This window comes from Chrysochloris asiatica, unplaced genomic scaffold (genome assembly GCF_000296735.1).
Source record: "Chrysochloris asiatica unplaced genomic scaffold, ChrAsi1.0 scaffold00412, whole genome shotgun sequence".
NCBI classification, from domain to species: Eukaryota; Metazoa; Chordata; class Mammalia; order Afrosoricida; family Chrysochloridae; genus Chrysochloris; species Chrysochloris asiatica.
In genome coordinates this window covers 374758-383087 of record NW_006408930.1, presented here as the reverse complement: position 1 = coordinate 383087, position 8330 = coordinate 374758, and the positions used below count along the sequence as shown (strand labels likewise).

General features: G+C 41.8%; 1 pseudogene; it reads right to left on the bottom strand.

The window, feature by feature from the left end:
* Window positions 1-4252: 4252 nt before the first annotated feature.
* Window positions 4253-5541, bottom strand: LOC102816861 (annotated as a pseudogene).
* Window positions 5542-8330: the final 2789 nt, after the last annotated feature.

Here is an 8330-nt window from a genome sequence, read left to right as displayed (position 1 = left end):
ACATCTAAAGGATAAACCTATGTGACATAAGTAACATAGATAATAAAAACCAATGTAATGTCTATCTTTAAAAAAGTTAAATACTGTTTTCATTTATCCATGTGGCTAATCTTATATTTATAGACCCAGAGTGATGCTGTGATAGCAATCAACATTTCAAAAAGATGATCAAGATGGCAGACTTGGTTAAATGTTTAAAGTCACATCTACCATACATATTTTTCTATATCACTAATCATTTGTGTCAATCAGGTTTCTATAGAGAAATAGAACAGTTGAGAGTAGCACAGCCCAGGGATGGCTACCAGCCAGCAGAGACCTGGTGCTGGAGGCCAGGAACCCTGTGGGAAACAATGGGCTTTACCTCTGGCACCCTGAACACAGACAAGCAATAGATGGTCTCAAACACCTCCAAGGATACAGGCATGTGAAAGAGAAGATGAAGACCCAGGAGGACTGATAGGTGGTAAGGTGTCAGCCCAGAATGTCCAAGGCTTCATGAAGAAAGACATACTTTAAACCCTGAGCTCAGCTGATTTTGAAGATGTGAGAAATTTAATTCCTTTGGCTCCCCAAACTATTCTACCCACACTCAGAGGCAGCATCCTAGAAGGCCCAGGGAGTAATACCACGCGGCCCACAACTCAGTGGCACCTTGAAATCTTCTTCACTGGTCCTGCTGCATCCTCCCTCTAGATCCCAGCACTGCCTGAAGCTGAGAAGCAAGGTTAAGTTCAGGGGAAATGATCCTTGAGACAGGCTCTGACTACTTTCCAAAGACAAATCCACATCACCTCCAGCACTGAGTTCCTGCCTCCCCTGAATCACTTCATTCTTTATGGATTTGTGGTCTCTTCCAGCAAGTTGGGAGATATTCCAGGGACACATCGTCCACTAACCTTCTACTGAAGAAACTGAGTAATAAAACAAAAAAAATTTACTGTATACAACATTGTATCAGGCAGGGATCAATACTAAGAACAAAAAGCAGGAAAGGAGAACAAGATGGCCCTCTTGGCAGCTGGGTGAATATTTTTGATGGACAATCAGAGACAGATCCCATTGAAGTGTGGAGAACATTCCAAGCGCAAAGAGACTCAGTGCACAGTGTTTCTGGAGGAGGAGAGGGTCTTTAGTGTTAGAGGAAAAGCAGAGTCCAGATAGCTGAAGTTCAGCAACAGGGGGAAATGCTAAGAGCCAGGCCAGAAGAGGAGCCGATTGTACAGGGCAATGAAGCACAAATGAGTCCTGGTGTGGCTCTGTGGGATAAGCACTAGACTGCTAGCCTTATGGTGGGCAGTTCAAAACCAACCAGCTGCTCCGTAGAAACCCTATACAAGGTAGCTATGAGTTGGAATCGACTTGATGGCACATAATGACTGGTTGTGAATCGGGCTGCTAACCTTAAGGTCAGCAGTATGAAACTACCAGTTGTTTTGCAGGAGAAAGATGAGGCTTTCTGCTCCCATAAAGATTTGCAGCCTCAGAAACCCTGTGTAGGGTCACTATGAGTCATAACCAACTCCACAGTACTTAACAACAACACAACAATGACAAAGCATAAGTGAAAACTCTGGATTTATTATCGTTAGGTAGAACCTGATTGGATAGTTCTGAGTAAGGTTTACTGCAATCAGGCTTATCTTTCAATAATAGTTCTATGAACAGGCCAGAAGGAAACAGGCATTGATCTAGGGCAATTGGCTAGGAGGTCATTGCAGCATTCAGGGAGAGAGACTGGTTAGTGAGCTTCTGGTTAGACACTCTTGCTCCTGACATTCTAAACAATGTGGTTCTAAATGTGAAAGATGTGAGTGATTTCCTTGATCTCCCCAACAGAACATGACTTGCCCTTGCCCTTTAATGAGGGCTGAGAGAGGGCAGGCTGACATCTCAGTACAAAAGGGATCTGAACAACTTAGCCTCATTTATTATTGTAGTTGCTGTTATGGATACGAGGCTTTTTGTTTTGTGTCTTTCTTCTACCTTGGACTATAGACTTTGTTGTTGTGAAATGCCACCGAGTTGGTTCCAACTCATAGTGGCCCTGTGTAGGGTTCCCAAGGGGCAGCTGGCGAGTTTGAACCATTGACCTGTGACGAGCCGTCCAGTGTTTATCCTACAGTGCTACACCAGGACTCCATATGCTTCATGGGAGTAGGAAAATGATTATTTTAAAAAATCACCACTGTATCTCCAGCTTTAGTACAATGCTTGGCATCTAACAGTTCCTCAAATTGTGCTGTGTTCATGAATAGGCATTATTGAGGGAGTGGGAGAGAGACACAAAGAAAGCAGAGGGCTGGACTCTTTTCTGTTAGTGGAAATTTTTTGTGTGTTCTTCTGCTCATTCCTACTTTCTCAATTTAAATTTATTACTCCATAACTTCTCCTTTATGTCTTTTCCATAATGATCTACATGTTTTTCCCTTACTATCATAAAGAACAAGAATTCTTCTCTAGGAAAACAACAACAATAACTGTCTAGTACTATATAAGACCCTCAGGGGGGTGTCTTCTGAGCTGATCTCTCTGACTTGAATTTAACTGGGGATCAGCAAATCCCCTTGGAAGCCACTGCCTTGATTTGACTTTATTTTTGAAAGCACCCTAAAGCGACTAAGGCAAGTATATTACTGAGAGAACTTGTCTGCAGTCACCTACTGATTGCAGAAATGTGTTGAAACATGCTTGGAATAAACCCATACATGTATGAACTGAAACCCTAGTAGCAATACTTTTTTATTTACTTTAGTATTTAGTGATTTTTTTCTTTTTTACTCATTTTACATTTTTAAAGTATATTGTCACTGGCTATTTAGGTTTGAATTTTGTTCCTCTAAAATATAACCTCTATGCCTGTGGTTATAGTCACATTTGAGAATAGGTTATCTTTGTTTTGTTAATAATGATTGTTGTTAAGTGCTACCAAGTTTCAACTTACAGTGACCCTGTATTGGGTTTCCTTGCAGTTCAAATCAACCTTACACTCCAGTGCATTACCATGAAATGCCACACCAGGACTTCAAGTAAGGATTGCTGTTGTTGTTGTATAGTGCCATCAAGTCAGTTTCAACTCAGCAACCCTGTAGAGGGTTTCCAAGGAGCGGCTAGTGAGTTTGAACTGCCAGCCTTGTGATTCAAATGCCTTTGTGGTCCAGCACTTATCCTACAGCGCCATGTCTTGAGTCAATCTCTTTTGAGATATAAAAGAGGTTAAATGAGCAAAGGAACAAGTAGAGTTAGGGAAGAGGCATGCCAAACCACATGAAGAACCCCCAGCTATGGAAGCTCAGAAGAGACAAGGACCTTCCTACAGAGCCAACAAAGAAAGAAAGGCTTTCCCTAGAGCCAGCACCATGAATTCAGACTTCTAGCCTCTTAAACTGTGAGAAAATAAAATTTCTGCTTATAAAGTCATCTATTTGTGTTATTTATGTTATAGCAGCACTAGATAATTAAGACATTGGTTATGCAAAGTAGACATTAAAAAAAATTCCTTTTTTTTTTTTTTTAGTTTTTAAAAGACTTATTTGACAAGTTTCACTTAGCACAATACACCTAAAAGGAAATCATAATACAATGAAAGATAACTCAAGGCCTCAGAATTTCACACAAACACCAAGACCAAAATCCTACAGTATTGGTATTATGTCTTATTTTCCCAGTTAACTTAAAAAAAACTTAAACTTATGTGCCTTACAGGTTATTATATGAAACTAGAATTAACAAACATGCCAAATGTTTCACTTTTAATTGTAGACACAGCTCCTATATTTGAGTTTTATAAAAAATGACATATCTTTCTACATGCACTCAGTGTTCAATATAATATGGTATAACAGCAACATTTGACATAATCGAACTGCTTTAACCTAAATACACTGACTGTTAAATACAACCTACAACTAACTTGAGAAAAGCTGAAAATTGTTTAACATTTATTGTTTGCTCAACCTTCATTGTTATACTTAGATAAATGTTTTTGTTCAAAAGCACTAAACATCTTTTCAAAATAATCCTGATTTCCACTTACAGTAAGCATGAATCTCACAAGCTTGTATTCCAAAACTGTTAAACAATTGTTTTTCCTTTTTCTTAAAAAAAAAAAAAGAAAGAAAGAAATGTTGCCCAAGAGTGAGTGAATAGGATTATTTTCCTCATCCACCACTCAGACTGGACATGCTAGACAGCCTTCTCATTCCTTTCACTTCCGTGGATACACGGCTTCCATTACTGTAGTAGCTGCTGTTCACTGCTCCTTGGCTATGTATGCAATGTTTCATTGAAAATCACTGGAATTTTCCTATAAAACTTGGTCATATCCATTCATGCTGCTCTGACGACCATAGCCACCCCCATAGCCACCACTCAACTGCGGACTAGCTGGGCCACTGTAACTGGACTGGTTTGATAAGCTTATGCCTCCCATCATTTGGCTATCATAACATCACTGCTTGCTCCTGCTGTAGAATTCAAGAAGAATTCTACATATCTCTGTTGCATATTTGCTTTGTCTTTTGACATAGTTGTCACAGCATCTTCATGAGTAGCAAACTTAACACCTGCTTCACCAGTTCCTCTGCCATTAGGACCAATTTCAGTGTGTACTCTCACAGGGTTGAGCAGCAAAAAACAGTTATAAATGTCATTTTCAGTAGCTCTGTAAGGTAATCCCCTCTTGTGTACACAGTGTCCTGTTGTGCTCTGGAAGGTAGAACCACCATCCCCGTATCTGTGATCAGACATTCCTGAAAAACAATAATTGAGGTCTTTTCCAAATCTACCTGACCCAAATCCATAGCCATCATTATAGCCATTATAGTCATCATAGCCTCCATCGCCTCCACCATAGGCACCACGCCTCATCCCTTCAAAGCCAGCTCCCCTGCCAATACTGTTGTACCCTCTGCCAGCCCCAGGTCTGTCATAGGGACCAGACCGCTGCATGGCCATACGTTTTCGAGGTGGATCATAGTGAGTTCTAACTTCAGCTCGACTGCTCTTAAAGATTTCAAAATCTTTTTTCCTTGTGTTTCTTTAGAGCCTTATCAGATATTTCCTGTGAAGCAAACTGCAAGAAGGCCTCTCCGGTACTCCTCCCCTGGAAGTCCACCAGTAATGTTTTCCCATTTGGCACGATTTCCAATCCTGAGAAGAACTGAACAGTTTCTTCCTTGCTACATCCAAAGGAGACTCCTCTAAACCACACAAAGCCATCATTGGCAGTGTCGGGACTATTTGGACCAGTGTGCTTCAACATCCAATCCATTTCAACGTTGTTTGAATTGAATAGTTCAACGTATCTGTGTCCCATAGTCTCTCTGTCTTTTTTCAGGGCCAACCTGCCTTCATCTTCTGATTCAAGTTCAACAAAAGCCTCGCCACTCGGTCTGCCTTCTCTGGTGTAGGTGAAACGAATACCTTAAGCCCCATTTTGAATTTTGCAGTCAGAAAAAAAACGCTGCACTTAATCGGCTGAGCAGGACCAGACAAGAACTGGACCTTCACCACGAATCCCTCTCCACCTTCAGTACCCAACATCAGCGTCTCTTAGAAGTCCTGGCGTTGAAATAAGACTGCGAGGTGGTGAAGAGTGCTAGACCTGCATTGACCACTTCCGTGCTACTAAGACGAAAATCAAAAATTCCTTCTCTGAAACCTGTTATTAAGTGCCTTTGAGTCTGTTGCGATTCATAGCAACTCTGTATAGGGTTTCCGAGGAGCTGCTAGTTAACTTTCAAAAAGGGCTTTGCAGTCTGGCACATTAACCCACAGTGCCACACTACATCAGGGGGCACTGTAAATTTTAAGGGCTTCCCGAAGTCACATTTCCATTGTTCTTTTTCTCACTCATCTAGCCTATTGTGAATTGAATCATGTCCCCTCAAAATATGCATTGCTCCATTTGATCCTCTTTTCCTGTGGATGCAACCCTATTTGGGAAGTGTTTTCTTCGTTAATTTGTTATGTAAATTAGGTCATATCAGTGTAAAGTGTGTCCAAACTCTAATTCCTTCTGAGTTATAAAAAGTTTCCTGGTGTGGCGCTGTAGGATCAGCACTGGACTGCAAACCAAAAGGCAGTCCAAACCCACAAGCTGCTCCTCGGAAACTCTATATGGGGTTGCTATGGCTTGGGACAAACTTGACAGTACTTAACAACAACAGACACAGAAGCAAAAACCAGGGAAGCCAGATGCCACGGGAGGAGACCAGGACTAGAGATGCTGGAAGAAGAGTCTCCCTCAGAGCTGAGCGATCCTTCCCCTGAATTTGGACATCTAGCCTCCTAAAGGCGAGAAAATGTATTTTATTCTATACAGCCACTCACTTGTGGTATTTCTATTACAGCCTCACTAAGAACAAAGACACATGTCACTGGCGTTCTGTTGATGGAAAGATTATGACACTGGACGCAGTTTTCCTGCAGGCTATTTGACTTATCCTGCAGAAGGGGAAACATTCTCTTTAGGAACGCTTGAGATGATTCTGGATACTTCCTCTATCACCAAAAACTTAATGACACTATGGCATGGAAATGACTTCTCTGAGTTTCTCTAAATAGAGATGACCCAACAAGAGGCATTCCAGGAACCAGTCTGGAGACCCTGCCTGTGTAATCCCAGCATTTGAGGAACTGAGTGGACTATTGTCTAACTAAGTCCTGAGAACTCTAAGGGTGAGAGGTTAGATGGTGTGCCATGGTAGTGTAGAAGAGGTTGCATTGAGAAATACTTTCTCACCCACATAGGACTAAGCATGGGTCCAGCATGAGAGAGAGTTGACACTAAAAGGGGCACTAGGTGGTCAAAGCAGAAGTCCTTCCCATGATGGGTGATGAGGGAGGAATGATGGGGACCAGCCAGAGGTGATGATTCCTCATGCAAGTAACTGCAGGTGAGAGGCCATTGGAAATGGCAGGAAATGACCATGAAAAAATTCATCTCACCCCTATCAAATCCAGATGGCACCAATGTGGACTCAAGGCAATGCCCATCACCTGAGCCCTTTGCTGGTATTTTATTCATTCCCCTACCCTGCTGGACCAGGGTGGTGGGGGAGGAGTGGGGAGGTGGTGGTCAGAATCCGAGACAGGTATGACTTATAATAAATGGTAGAAGCACTGGGTGCCAATGGAGAAGTCCACATGCTTGTTTCTCACGTTGCAAGTTTCCCATCTAAGGCTGGGCTGAGGCGAGAAGCTTTGCCTGCAAATTAAATTTGACATTCTATTATGCAGGGTGGTGGTGGTGTGTGCCACTGTGTCGGTCTGACTCATAGTGACCCTATATAGGGTTTCTGAGGTGGCGACTCTTTACAGGAGTAGAAAGACTCTTCTTCCTTTTGTGGAGCAGCTGGGAGATTTGAACTTCTGGCCTTGCAGTTAGCAGCCCAGCTCGTAATCTACTATGCTACTAGAGTTCCTTATTATGGAGGATAGAATAATTCAATTACTGAAATTATATCTCTCCTTGTTACTAGAAGTAACCACAAACATTAGCAGGTAAGCCATGAGTTTGTCCATATTTTATCAAGGGTTGGGGAACCAGTGTCCAGGAAGTGGTGTGAACAGACAGACAGCAAGAAGAGGAAAGAGACTTTTGATGTATCCCAGTAAATCAGCTTGGGCAAAGCAAAAGTAGCAATAGCTTTGGGATTGTAACAGAGACCTTTATAATAGAAGTAAATTAATAGAGACCTGTCAAATACCACATGGCAAAGAACAATTTGAAAATTACTTGAAAGCATATTAAGTTTATTAGCTCAGGGAGGATTTTAAGTCTTTGGTAAATATAAAACACTAGCTTTTGTGCTATAAAAGTATATCACATAATTTTATTAAAACCAATTGAGTACTTTATTTAACTGTTGTTGTTGTTAGGTGCCATCGAGTCAGTACCGACTCATAGCGATCTTATGCACAGCAGAACGAAACACTGCCTGATCCTGGGCCAACCTCACTACTGTTGCCATGCTTGAGTCCATTGATGCTGTCACTTGGAAAATCTGTCTGGGGGTCTTCCTCTTTTTCTCTGACCTTCCACCTTACCAAACATGATATCCTCCTCCAGTGACTGGTCCCTCCTGACAATATGTCTGAAGTATGAGAGACGAAGTTTGGCCATTTTGGCCTCCAAAGAGCACGCTGGCTGCACTTCTTCCAAAATGTATCTGTTGGTTCTTTTGGCAGCCCATGGCACTTTTAATATTCTCCAACACAATAACTCAAAAGCATCAATTCTTTTACAGTCTTCCTTATTCACTGTCCAGCTTTCGCATGCATATGAGGTTATTGAAAATACCATGGCTTGGGTCAGGAGCACCTTA